At 50.5% G+C, this 13,747-nt stretch overlaps 1 protein-coding gene across 2 annotated transcripts in view; it reads left to right on the top strand.

The window, feature by feature from the left end:
- Positions 1-13,747, top strand: part of TMPRSS2 (transmembrane serine protease 2) — a 418,330-nt gene that overhangs the window by 232,454 nt on the left and 172,129 nt on the right. The window lies entirely within an intron of this gene.

Raw genomic sequence — 13,747 nt, forward strand, 5'->3', positions numbered from 1 at the left:
GCTGATGTCTGAGGTGGAGGAAGAAGGGAGCGCTTCGGATCGGCATGAGGCGAGGGGACCTGGGGATTGAATTAGGTAGGGGATGAGGGCGGCCCCCAGACAAATGCCAGAGGCCTGGCCACGAGGGACGATTTGCTTACGTAGAGAGGAGGTGAGCAACTGCAATTGAACTCCAAGGTCGGGGGGGCACATCAAGGGTGAAATGGGGACAGGGGTGCACTGACATAGGGGTGGGAGGGGGGGACGAGTTGGGATTGGGAGGGGGGCTGCTCTTACGGCACGAGGGAACCCGTGACGTAATGAACAGTTGTTGATTTGGAAACTAATAAAAATGTTTCAACAAAAAAAAATATAATTGAATTTGTCAAAAACGCACATTTCTGGGTATGCGTATCGGGCTCTCCAATATCCACACCCATTTCTTGTCTACCAGCTGCCGTCCCAAGTCTCACTCCCACTTGTGGCGGAGCGAATCAAGGCTGAGCGCTGATGGGTCCTAAGGGAGGCGGCAAACCAACGTATAAGATGTCTACCACGTCCCATGACCTGCAAGTATTGTATGGTAAGGTGCGGGCGTGGATCAGTAGTCATGTCTCTCCATCTGGCTGTTGATGTGGTTATTCGTGAATGATGTGTTCGGAATTGTCCCGGTGGAAACCCCTCGTCAATCACCAGAGATGTATTCGGTATGAGTGTTCCATCGCGGTACAGGTTCCCTAGTGTCTGGATACCCCCCTCTAGCCACTCCGTGATCAATTGCGCTGTGAGCACTGTAAGCCCGCTAGGAGACCCCTGCAGTGGTATTGCCAGCGCATAGGGGGTGACGCCTCTGGTAATGTACATGCATCTGCAAAAGTATTTGTATGCCACCACGAGTAGTAACAGGGTTGGCGTCCTCGACTTAGTGGCAGGGTGGAAAAGTCTGACAATTATGCTCCAGCGAGTAAGGTGGGTGTGTAGTAGCCATGTTTGTGCGATACCTATCTGCCAGCCAGCGGGCTATCCATTGCAGTTGAGCAGCTAGATAGTAATGTTGAAAGCAGGGTGCCGCAAGGCCCCCTTGATCTGTAGGCAAGTACAGTTTCGCTAGTGCCATTCTGTGTCTTGCATTTCCCCACATGAAATCTCTGACGAGCGTAGTTAGCGTGGCAAAGAAGGACGCAGGGATATATAAAGGTAAATTAGCAAAGTAATACAAAAGTTGGGGGAGGATTACCATCTTGGCCAGTGCCACTCTGCCTGTCACTGCTAATGGAAGTGTGCCCAAAAATCTCATTTGTGATCGGTTTGCCGTCAGGGCTCTCCCCAGGTTCCCATCAAACAGGTCTCTCGGCTGCCGACAAATCCGCATACCCAGGTAGCGGAAGGTGTCTTCTCTCCATTGCACTTTTTTATCGTTAATGGTAAAGCCCGGGTCTCGGCCCTCCTCTCTGAATGCATAGATACAGGATTTTTCAACATTCACCCTCAGCCCTAAGATTGTGGCAAAATTCTTCATTAGGTGCGCCAGTTGGTCTGGAGCCCTCTCTATCTCTTTAACGTAGACTGGGAGATCATCCGCATACAGCGATACCTGATGTACTGTGTCTCCCAGAGGTATACCATCTCCCAGTGTGTTGCGCATCGCCTCTATTGCAAGCGCAAAGAGGAGGGGGGACAAAGGGCACCCCTGTCTGGTGCCTCTGCGCACCGGACTAGCGTCTGATAAGTATGGTCCCATTCGCACACGAACCATAGGGCCTGTGTACAGTAGGTTAACCAGCTGAAGGAACCCTAGGCCTAGATCATATTTTGATAGTGTCGCAGCCAGGTAGTCCCATTCTAAAGAATCAAAGGGTTTCTCCAAGTCTAGAATTAAACATCCCGCTCTAGGCCACTCCTGCACAGCCTCTGTTGCCACTCTAAAAAAGCATCTCATGTTAAGGGAGGTGCTCCGTGCGGGCACAAAGTATGTCTGGTCAGCATAGACCAGCGTAGGGACTACCGGCGCTAGTCTATCACCTAACACCTTGGCAAGTATTTTATAGTCTTTATTAAGTAGGGCCAAGGACCTGTAGGAACCAAGTACCGTGGGATCCTTATCTGGCTTCAGCAGGGATACTAGAGATGCCTCACGCATTGAGGGAGATAGCTCTCGTTTCTCTAAGGCAACAGTATACAAGGTGTGGAGTCTTTGCATGAGAGACTCGCGGTATGCTTTGCAGTATTCCGCTGGTAGGCCATCCGGCCCAGGTGTTTTACCCGGAGGCCATGGACCCAATGGCATCCCCAATCTCTTCTAGCGTATGCTGACCATTAAGTATGTCTTGATGTTCCCTTCAGGCTGTAGGCAATTGAATGGAGTCCAGAAACCCCTCCATTTCATGATCAGGACAGCGCCCTCTAGACTGATATAACTGGGTGTAATGTTCCGTCATAGCCTTGTGTATTTCATGTTGCGTATATAATAGAGTCCCTGCCGGCGTACGTATGGCCCCTATTGGAGCACCGGTATGTTCCTGTCGTATCAGCCAGGCAAGTAGTCGGCCCGCTCGGTCAGCTGATGCATGAGTGCGGGCTGCATGCGCCGTGTAATTGTGGCATCTTAAATGTTCCAGAAATTCTGCATGGTCTACGCGCAGTTGTTCCAGGCGCCGCGGTTCTTTATACTTCCCTTCCCCCTCCCATTCATGCCACAGGTGCTGGGTCTCTATTTTCATGAGTGAGGCAGTCAGCTGCTTGTGTATACTCCATGTGGCCCCCAAACAATGCCCTCTGATCGTCGATTTAAAAGCGTCCCATTCTATGAGTTCATTGCTCGCCGTTCCCTCATTTAGTTCAAAATATGTGAGTATGGCCATCTCTAGTGACGAGCGGAACTCTGGGTCTTCCAGTGCATTCATCTGGAGACACCAAGTTGGTATGGGAGGACAGTTTGTCTCGCAGCCAATCTGCATCCATAGGGGGTTATGATCTGAGTCTGTCCGACCGAGGTATTCTATCTTCTTAATTAAGGGGAGTAGCGACTGGGAGCCCACCAGCCTATCGAGGCGTACATGTAGGTCATGTACCGCTGAGTAGTAGGACTAGATACGCTCTGTAGGATTGAGAGTGCGCCATATATCTATAATCGTCCAATGTGCGAGCCAGTCCGCAAGTGCTTGTGCATTGGATACAGGTGAGGTTTTACTAAGGGGGGGAAATGACCTATCCAAGTCGGTATTGAGCACTGAGTTGAAGTCCCCACCCATCACCCAAGGAATTCCAGCCCAGGGGGTCAATTTCTGCGACAGTCACACAAGAAAGGAGGGTTGATCTACTTTTGGGGCCTATATAGATCCTAGCAATACTGTTTGACCATTTAATCGCCCTCGTACGAAGGTGTACCTACCCTCGCCATCAACTACAGATTCCTCATGTATGAATGGAATCCCTGCCCTCACCCAAATAAGTGTGCCTCTTGCATGTGCTGAGTATGTGGTATTGAATACCTGCCCTCTCCACTGCCTGTGCAGCCTTTCTAATTCTGTCTGAGACATGTGCGTTTCTTGCAGCAAGGCAATGCCGGTCGAATGTCACTGTAGGTAGGCGAATATTGAGTATCGTCTTGTGAGTGTATGCATTCCATGTATATTCCATGTTAGTATGATAACCCGTGTCATAATAATTGTGTGCAAACGCTATTGGGATCATGAGCGAACAGTGTGCTATCAAGCATGTGCTACCTATGTGGGACTTCGGGCTGGTCAGCCATAACCAAAATATCGAAACAACCTTTAACATCATAACGACTGGGGGCGAACTCTGCGAAGATGTCCGTCCAAACATTTTGTCTAACAATGACAATAAAGAAACTATTCCAGTACGGTGCCTGGTGGGGTATGTAAAGCGTGCGCTTGACTACAACGGCTCCATTCCCTTCTTTATCAAAACGTGTTACCATCCATTAGCCAACCAGGCCGTTGCGCAGTTATAAATAATCTGAGGGATTACGCCCCATGTGCCGCAGACTCGTATATGTGGTGTACCCATAATCAGTTTGTATACCAGTGCGCGGCGATCTAACAACGTGGCGCATGTACCTATACGAATGCCACGACCGCACCTCCGGTACCATTAGTTGTCATTGTTGCGCTGCCTAAAGCCTAGTGTGGGGTGTTCCAGCTCGGCGTGTCAGCTAACTAACTGCATTGTGGCTGCCCTCCGCTGTAGTATTGCAGGTATCACGCGTTTCTCATGTGGATAGTCATTTTCGGCAGTGGTTATGACATGACACGCTGCATAATAACAGGGCGTCACTGCCCTCACGCTTGGTCAGTGTGATAGCATATGTGTTATGTCTAGTGAGGGCACATCTCACGCGTGATGTACACATCATGGCTGTGGACACATTAGTGTTACATAAACCAGCAGCATGCATTTATGCCCACAAATAAACGTTGTAATTAAGTCTCTACACGCTAACGCATACACATACTGTTCTATTTACATTTTGTGGCATAGGCGTACCCGCCGTCGCCACTACATTTCCCACAGTCCTTTGGGGCAACTTGCTGGTGTGACGAGCGGTGTGCGACCTACTTTTCCTCAATTTAAACGGCTTCCTTAAGCTAACGGGCTGACGAGCCTTGAGTCTGCACCTGCGCGCCAGGAGAGGTACTTAACCTGCTTTTAATTACATTTGGCAGTCCACGCGGCACCCCTTTACATTGACCTGCTCCCTGCTGACGAGAGGCAACTACCTCGAAACACGTGTCCAGGGATGGCTAACGCATACACATACTGTTCTATTTACATTTTGTGGCATAGGCGTACCCGCCGTCGCCACTACATTTCCCACAGTCCTTTGGGGCAACTTGCTGGTGTGACGAGCGGTGTGCGACCTACTTTTCCTCAATTTAAACGGCTTCCTTAAGCTAACGGGCTGACGAGCCTTGAGTCTGCACCTGCGCGCCAGGAGAGGTACTTAACCTGCTTTTAATTACATTTGGCAGTCCACGCGGCACCCCTTTACATTGACCTGCTCCCTGCTGACGAGAGGCAACTACCTCGAAACACGTGTCCAGGGATGGCTAACGCATACACATACTGTTCTATTTACATTTTGTGGCATAGGCGTACCCGCCGTCACCACTACATTTCCCACAGTCCTTTGGGGCAACTTGCTGGTGTGACGAGCGGTGTGCGACCTACTTTTCCTCAATTTAAACGGCTTCCTTAAGCTAACGGGCTGACGAGCCTTGAGTCTGCACCTGCGCGCCAGGAGAGGTACTTAACCTGCTTTTAATTACATTTGGCAGTCCACGCGGCACCCCTTTACATTGACCTGCTCCCTGCTGACGAGAGGCAACTACCTCGAAACACGTGTCCACGGATGGCTAACGCATACACATACTGTTCTATTTACATTTTGTGGCATAGGCGTACCCGCCGTCGCCACTACATTTCCCACAGTCCTTTGGGGCAACTTGCTGGTGTGACGAGCGGTGTGCGACCTACTTTTCCTCAATTTAAACGGCTTCCTTAAGCTAACGGGCTGACGAGCCTTGAGTCTGCACCTGCGCGCCAGGAGAGGTACTTAACCTGCTTTTAATTACATTTGGCAGTCCACGCGGCACCCCTTTACATTGACCTGCTCCCTGCTGACGAGAGGCAACTACCTCGAAACACGTGTCCAGGGATGGCTAACGCATACTGTTCTATTTACATTTTGTGGCATAGGCGTACCCGCCATCGCCACTACATTTCCCACAGTCCTTTGGGGCAACTTGCTGGTGTGACGAGCGGTGTGCGACCTACTTTTCCTCAATTTAAACGGCTTCCTTAAGCTAACGGGCTGACGAGCCTTGAGTCTGCACCTGCGCGCCAGGAGAGGTACTTAACCTGCTTTTAATTACATTTGGCAGTCCACGCGGCACCCCTTTACATTGACCTGCTCCCTGCTGACGAGAGGCAACTACCTCGAAACACGTGTCCAGTGATGGCTAACGCATACACATACTGTTCTATTTACATTTTGTGGCATAGGCGTACCCGCCGTCGCCACTACATTTCCCACAGTCCTTTGGGGCAACTTGCTGGTGTGACGAGCGGTGTGCGACCTACTTTTCCTCAATTTAAACGGCTTCCTTAAGCTAACGGGCTGACGAGCCTTGAGTCTGCACCTGCGCGCCAGGAGAGGTACTTAACCTGCTTTTAATTACATTTGGCAGTCCACGCGGCACCCCTTTACATTGACCTGCTCCCTGCTGACGAGAGGCAACTACCTCGAAACACGTGTCCAGGGATGGCTAACGCATACACATACTGTTCTATTTACATTTTGTGGCATAGGCGTACCCGCCGTCGCCACTACATTTCCCACAGTCCTTTGGGGCAACTTGCTGGTGTGACGAGCGGTGTGCGACCTACTTTTCCTCAATTTAAACGGCTTCCTTAAGCTAACGGGCTGACGAGCCTTGAGTCTGCACCTGCGCGCCAGGAGAGGTACTTAACCTGCTTTAAATTACATTTGGCAGTCCACGCGGCACCCCTTTACATTGACCTGCTCCCTGCTGACGAGAGGCAACTACCTCGAAACACGTGTCCAGGGATGGCTAACGCATACACATACTGTTCTATTTACATTTTGTGGCATAGGCGTACCCGCCGTCGCCACTACATTTCCCACAGTCCTTTGGGGCAACTTGCTGGTGTGACGAGCGGTGTGCGACCTACTTTTCCTCAATTTAAACGGCTTCCTTAAGCTAACGGGCTGACGAGCCTTGAGTCTGCACCTGCGCGCCAGGAGAGGTACTTAACCTGCTTTTAATTACATTTGGCAGTCCACGCGGCACCCCTTTACATTGACCTGCTCCCTGCTGACGAGAGGCAACTACCTCGAAACACGTGTCCAGGGATGGCTAACGCATACACATACTGTTCTATTTACATTTTGTGGCATAGGCGTACCCGCCGTCGCCACTACATTTCCCACAGTCCTTTGGGGCAACTTGCTGGTGTGACGAGCGGTGTGCGACCTACTTTTCCTCAATTTAAACGGCTTCCTTAAGCTAACGGGCTGACGAGCCTTGAGTCTGCACCTGCGCGCCAGGAGAGGTACTTAACCTGCTTTTAATTACATTTGGCAGTCCACGCAGCACCCCTTTACATTGACCTGCTCCCTGCTGACGAGAGGCAACTACCTCGAAACACGTGTCCAGGGATGGCTAACGCATACACATACTGTTCTATTTACATTTTGTGGCATAGGCGTACCCGCCGTCGCCACTACATTTCCCACAGTCCTTTGGGGCAACTTGCTGGTGTGACGAGCGGTGTGCGACCTACTTTTCCTCAATTTAAACGGCTTCCTTAAGCTAACGGGCTGACGAGCCTTGAGTCTGCACCTGCGCGCCAGGAGAGGTACTTAACCTGCTTTTAATTACATTTGGCAGTCCACGCGGCACCCTTTTACATTGACCTGCTCCCTGCTGACGAGAGGCAACTACCTCGAAACACGTGTCCAGGGATGGCTAACGCATACACATACTGTTCTATTTACATTTTGTGGCATAGGCGTACCCGCCGTCGCCACTACATTTCCCACAGTCCTTTGGGGCAACTTGCTGGTGTGACGAGCGGTGTGCGACCTACTTTTCCTCAATTTAAACGGCTTCCTTAAGCTAACGGGCTGACGAGCCTTGAGTCTGCACCTGCGCGCCAGGAGAGGTACTTAACCTGCTTTTAATCACATTTGGCAGTCCACGCGGCACCCCTTTACATTGACCTGCTCCCTGCTGACGAGAGGCAACTACCTCGAAACACGTGTCCAGGGATGGCTAACGCATACACATACTGTTCTATTTACATTTTGTGGCATAGGCGTACCCGCCGTCGCCACTACATTTCCCACAGTCCTTTGGGGCAACTTGCTGGTGTGACGAGCGGTGTGCGACCTACTTTTCCTCAAGTCTCTACATGCGTGAACCATCTCTGGCATAGTTCATTTCAGCAGCATTTTTTTGTTTTCATTTGATGTCATCGGCAGTCTGTGGGGTCACCTCGGGGAGCCTCACTCCATCTGGATCTTCTGGCCCCGGGGATGATGAGCCACTGGCCGCTGCTGAGTCAGAGGAGCACACATCTTGGTGCTCCCGGTACTGTGTGGCTCCAAGTGCTGCAACAATTTCTATGGCATCTCGACGTTCCATTCTGCTCCGCTCCGGGCTCGGTGCCGCAGTCGCCTTACGTCTCTGCTTCTCGCGTCTCTCCCTTCGACGGGTTCTTCTGCCAGGAGCCCTCCCGTGATCAGTGTCTACAGGGCGAGTTCCCGACCACAGGCCTGACTCTTCTAACCAGTCCCATGCCTCTGTAGCCAAGTTGAAGAAGCGTACTCCGCCTTTTGTCATCACCCTCAGTCTGGCGGGGAACAGCAAGGAGTAGGGCAGTACCAATTCACAGAGTTGGCGTTTCACTGCTGTGTAGGTGCTTCTGCGCCTCTGTACCAGTGCCGTGTAGACTGGGAACACCATAACCTGGTTTCCTCCCACCTTGAGGTCTTCGAGTTTCTGAGTTTCGCGCAATACCGCGTCCCTATCCCTGTAGTTAAGGAGTTTAAAGGGGAACGGGCGAGGCCTAGCTCCTAGAGGTGGTCGCTGTGTTGGTACTCTGTGCGCTCTCTCAACTACAAAATGCGGCGAAAGCGTCACCGGGGTAGTATGTCCTGGAGCCAACACTCAACATAGAGTTCCGGATTGCGTCCCTCTTCTCCCTCTGGGAGGCCAACCACACGAACATTGTTGCGGCGGGAGCTCCCTTCCGCATCTTCAATCCTGTCTTCCAGCATGTGCATGCTGTCAAGAATATCTTGCAGAGCAGCGGTATGGCTTTGGGCGATTGGCTTCATCTCCATAAGTGACTGGCTGTGTTGACTGACTTTCTCGGCCAATTTACGATGATCAGCATGTAGGAGAGTGAAGTCTGAGGTGACCTTGTCAATCCTAGATTCTAGGGAAGTTCTGGTTTGATCGAGCGCATTGCCAATCCTTTCCACTGCCGCTAGCACTGAGTCTAGTTTGGCTGCCAATGCTGTGTTCGACAGACCTTCGGAAATTTCTCCTCCTGCATGAGGCGACTCCAAGTGGCCCGTGCGTATTGCACCCTGTTGTGTGCTACTGCGTAGCCAGCCCATCACTAGTTGTTGCACGGTAGGCATTCACGCCCAAATGATACCTGCGTCACCTCTGCTTCGCTTAGCAACGTAGCACGGCGAGGAGCGCTGTTCATCTTGGCGCGCTCCTGGCAATTGATTCAGTTATCTGGGCCTGCCTGCGAGTCTTTAGCGGGCTCTTGACAGGGGTCCGCAGTCGTGGTTAAAGAGTGGCTGGCAGCAAGCCTGCGGTCGGGATTAATCAGTGGCCCCCACTACAGTGCAGCATTCGAGGCGCACACTTGCTTTGGTGCGCTCAGTGGCCACTTGTGCTTTGGTTGCGGGCGCGTCCTGCCACGCACAACCCCGTCTTGTGTCACTCTGAATCTCGTGCTGGGGGTAGGATCGTGGCCAGGGGTGCCCCACAGTTCAAGGTCCCTTACAGCAGCTTCTGCGCCAATCCTGGTAGTGGTGCAAGGGCCCCCTCACTCAGTGGGGTGGATGCGTAGTGGCCAGGGAGGGCGTTACAACCACCGCTATATGCTTGGCCCCGAACGTCGCAGCATATCCGACTGGTACCTCTCCCACTGGATCTCGGCTCAGCTCAGTGGCGGGCGGCTGTCTCACTGCATTCCGTCTCCCTGTGAGTCCAGGATAATGCGTGTGATGGCCTTGAGCTGTGTCTTTGAGAGGGCCTCTCGTGACGTCCCCGGCGGCGCTATAGCGGCTCCTTATTGGGCGGGATGGTTGTATAGTGCCTCCACCTTCACCCCTGGGCGCCCAGCTCCCAATTTCACCTCGCAGCCAATTTACAACTCCCCCCTAGGGCCGCGTGACTTCCCGTCAGCGTGCAGGTGTCCCTGCTGAGCCCAGCTCCTCACTGGCCCAGGATGCCTCCTGCATGATTGGGATTGGGGGAATTCTTTCAGCCGCCCGCTGCAGCAGCTGTACGACCCTTGAGTCTTTACTGGCCGCGGCGTATGGGTTCAGTTGTTGCAGGGCTGGGCCCTAGTGGTCCTCCTCCCAGTGAGTTCCCCTGTAGCGTCCTACCTTTACGTGACGCGTTTTCTCCTGTAAGCAGTCACGTATCACCGCAGTCTCTCCCTGCGAGGACGGTAGTCGGTGACTCGTGCGTAGGCCTCGGTCTCCTCACTGGCTGTGACTGGATTTGCTTGATTCGCTGCTCAGGCGGCAACGCAAGACAGTGCCACCGTGTGCGAGCCGGCCTGTACTTCTCCACAGGTAGCCCACATTGAATGCGGCTATTACCCACCTCTTCACCGCCCTCCACCACTATCGTTGATGGAACCCACCAGATCCGGTCAGGCCCGCCCCTCACCAGCCTCCCAGGGTCCTCTGTAGTCTCCGGATGTTCGCCAGGTCGCCACTTCTGTCCTCCAGGGCCCCGCAATTTACAGGTGGCAGGGCATTGTCATTAGCACTCTCCGCCTCATGCAGGTCTCTTCCCGGCAGCCGGCGCCGATGCGGGCCCAAGCGGCCGCCGTCCCCCTCAGCCGCGTTCCTCCTCCTCACGGCAGCCGGACTTGCAGACCGTGAGTTTCTTCTGGCTATATCACAGGCTGTGCTGAGATTCCAGCCCGCTGCGATGCCTTCTCCGCAACCGCAGCTCAGTGCACGCCTAATCCTGTGCTTACCAGGCGTGGATGGCATAGATGAAGGATAATGGGCAGGATTATGAAGGGTACACAAACGGAGCGTTAACAGCTCACGTATGCCATGCTGGCTCGCTAGCCACGCCCCCCCCCGTGGGGCAGTGCTTTAATGGTGGTAAAATAAATTAGATAAACTATATTGGGGAAATGAGTAACACCAATAGCAGAAAGTTTCCCCGACTTTCTAACCCCCAACAGTACTGAAATTCTCTTCCTGTGTATTTTCTCAATAGTTGGAAATAGATTCTTAAAGGTCTTCTAGAGTGCCACTCATTATGAACACACTCAATCCTCTTTTGTATTAATTTCTGTGTTTTTCTGAAGCACTACATATCACCGGAGAATAGCCCAAAGCACTTAGGCGTGAGTTACAAATAGAACAAGATTAGAATATGATTACTTACCTAGTCATTCCAATAGCCAAAGATTGAATCTTTGACAAGAACTTGTTTCCTTGTGTGTTGATAAACAAGTACTATACCTTGAGTATTTGGACCATACATTCTTGGCAGCTGGTCTGGAATGGTAAGCTACAACTAGTCTGACTAGCACAGCAACAGGAACAGTACATAGATAGGGAAGTGGCAAATCAGAATATATAAAAAGTATGCCCATGAGAGCCATTACCTGATCCTGTGTTACATCCAGTGACAAAAAGATGCAATGGTGAGAAGATGTATGTCCAACGTGGGCAACAGCCTACCGTCCCAGGTAGGTCATAACGTCTCCGAGCTCCAATGTGGCCAATTAGGTTAAACCTAACTCACCTGAGGGTGCCGCAGGTGAGTTGGATTTAATTGGGCAAATTGGTAGAGTGTTTAAAAAGCTCCCTGCCCTGTGGAGGTGTTCTTTATTTCCTCACTGTTGTGAAACAGCAAGGGTTGCCTGGATGCTGGCTTAGGGGAAGCTTTTTAAGTTTTAGCAACAGCATTCATCACATGGATTGGCTGAAACAACAATCTCCCTCTTACCTAAACCCAGTGAAGATCCTGCTCTGTGCTCATCATATAGAGAATTGTGGTTGCTGCTTGAGTAGGGTTTCCTCCCCCTCAATCAGTAACCCAATTTCCTACACTGACTGATTCATGCATTGCCGTGGCTCTGGAGAATACTGTATCTTAAAATGTCAATTCTATCCAAACTGCTCTATATATTCCAGTGCTTGCGGTTGGATTGGCAGGACATAGAACTGTATATTATGTGGACAGCTCACTGGGTTCCAGCTGTTGTTGTTTGCAGTTCATAAGTTACAATGGTAATACAGCACAATGATCTATGAACCATCATCAAAGAGCTGCACTTAAACTGCAAAAAATAAAATTGGAATCTTGTGTTCAGAAAGAGATTTTCGTTCTACTAATGTTGCAAAAAAGGGTTGTTTGGGTAGAAATACATTCTTAACCAATGTAATCAGTTTTAAATTCAGAGTTTGTTCTTCTCCAGACCAAACACTCTTAAAATATACTACCTGCTAGTATGGATAACGTGATTCCTACACCTTGTAACCCTCAATGTCTTATGTAACATTTACTATAGACTAATTTATACGCTCATGATTCACTGTCTCCATATAATGTGTGTGTGATGTAAAGCGTTCTGACACCCTACACTAGTATAAGTAGCGCTATAAAACAAATGAAATCCATGAGCAAGAGGGGCTATGGAGAGATGAAGGGCACTGTTGGAGGGTGGTAGTGTGGGAATCCGTGGGAAAGGGGCACATTGGGGATGCGCCAAAAAAGTTTGTCACACTGAGTGCCAACAGCAGTAAATCCGGCCCTTACTACGTACAGATGGCACTGCACTCCGAGAACGTATTCATGCCGTAGATAAGACAAAGTCAAAGACCTGCTGGAAACAGAGTGGAGAGTAGAGCACAATCGAGCATATGCTGTGGTCATGCCCAAAGCTCAAAGTCTTCCGGGTTGCAAAGCTTTGGACTATATCGCAGATTGAAGGAGAGTCGGCGACTAGTGACCCGGCATCTATACTCCTAGTGATGCTAGTAATGGTAACATGCATACTGGTGTAACAAAGGAAGCCACATCGTCAGGTCAGGTAGATATGATTGTAAATGTATTCCTTAAGTTATGTCTTCATTTGTAGGTTTTAAGTAAGGTGGTAGACTCCTATATAATGCCCCACCAGGAGCAGCATCCTTGCTGCTCAGCCTATTCACATCAACTGACCCTCATCCGGACACCAACGCTCTAAACATTCGAATGACCTCACACTCTGGCTGAGCGGCAGGGAAGAGAACCTCAATGAGGACGATGCATTATACCAAACAGTAGGATACAACACATACCCATTACACTTTGTCAAAAGAAGGCGCATATCTCCTCAAATGCTGGCAGTTAAGCAAACAAACATACTGGGCTTATTAGATCACATGTTGGCACCACCTCAGAAATATAGAACCACCTTTGGCATTTACTTAAGCAAGAAAAGGTAGCATATGAGCTAATGGGGTAGTTACTCAAATGTAACAAAATATGGGATCCCCTCCTGAAATAATGAGAGATGAGAGAGGCCTGTGCTGCCTGATCAGACTATGTGCCCTGGGCCTATTGGATAATGCTAAATATATGCTAACAAGGTTGTAGGCATGCACGCAGCAGAAATGAGGGGGGCGGGCATCATTCAACCGGACATCATTTTAAACTGGTGGTCAAAGTAGAAGGGAGAATTTAGGATGAAAGTGGAGTTGAAGTTTACAGGTTCCAGACGAGAATGTCTGTCTGTAGGTTTGTACCTTCGAAAAACGCAATAAAAAATGATTGAGACCTAAACACAGTGCAGATGAGTGGCTACATCTGCCAGGAATCTCCTCCATGATCCTCTTTACAACTCTACTTACCCCAAACAAGTATGCAGTAACTGCAGCATTACATGGTCCCCAGCAGCAAGGTAAACTCAAGACCTCACACTGATGGTCTACATGATGCAATCAGTCTGTTAATCC

This window comes from Triturus cristatus, chromosome 8 (assembly GCF_964204655.1).
Source record: "Triturus cristatus chromosome 8, aTriCri1.1, whole genome shotgun sequence".
In the NCBI taxonomy this organism is placed as follows: domain Eukaryota; kingdom Metazoa; phylum Chordata; class Amphibia; order Caudata; family Salamandridae; genus Triturus; species Triturus cristatus.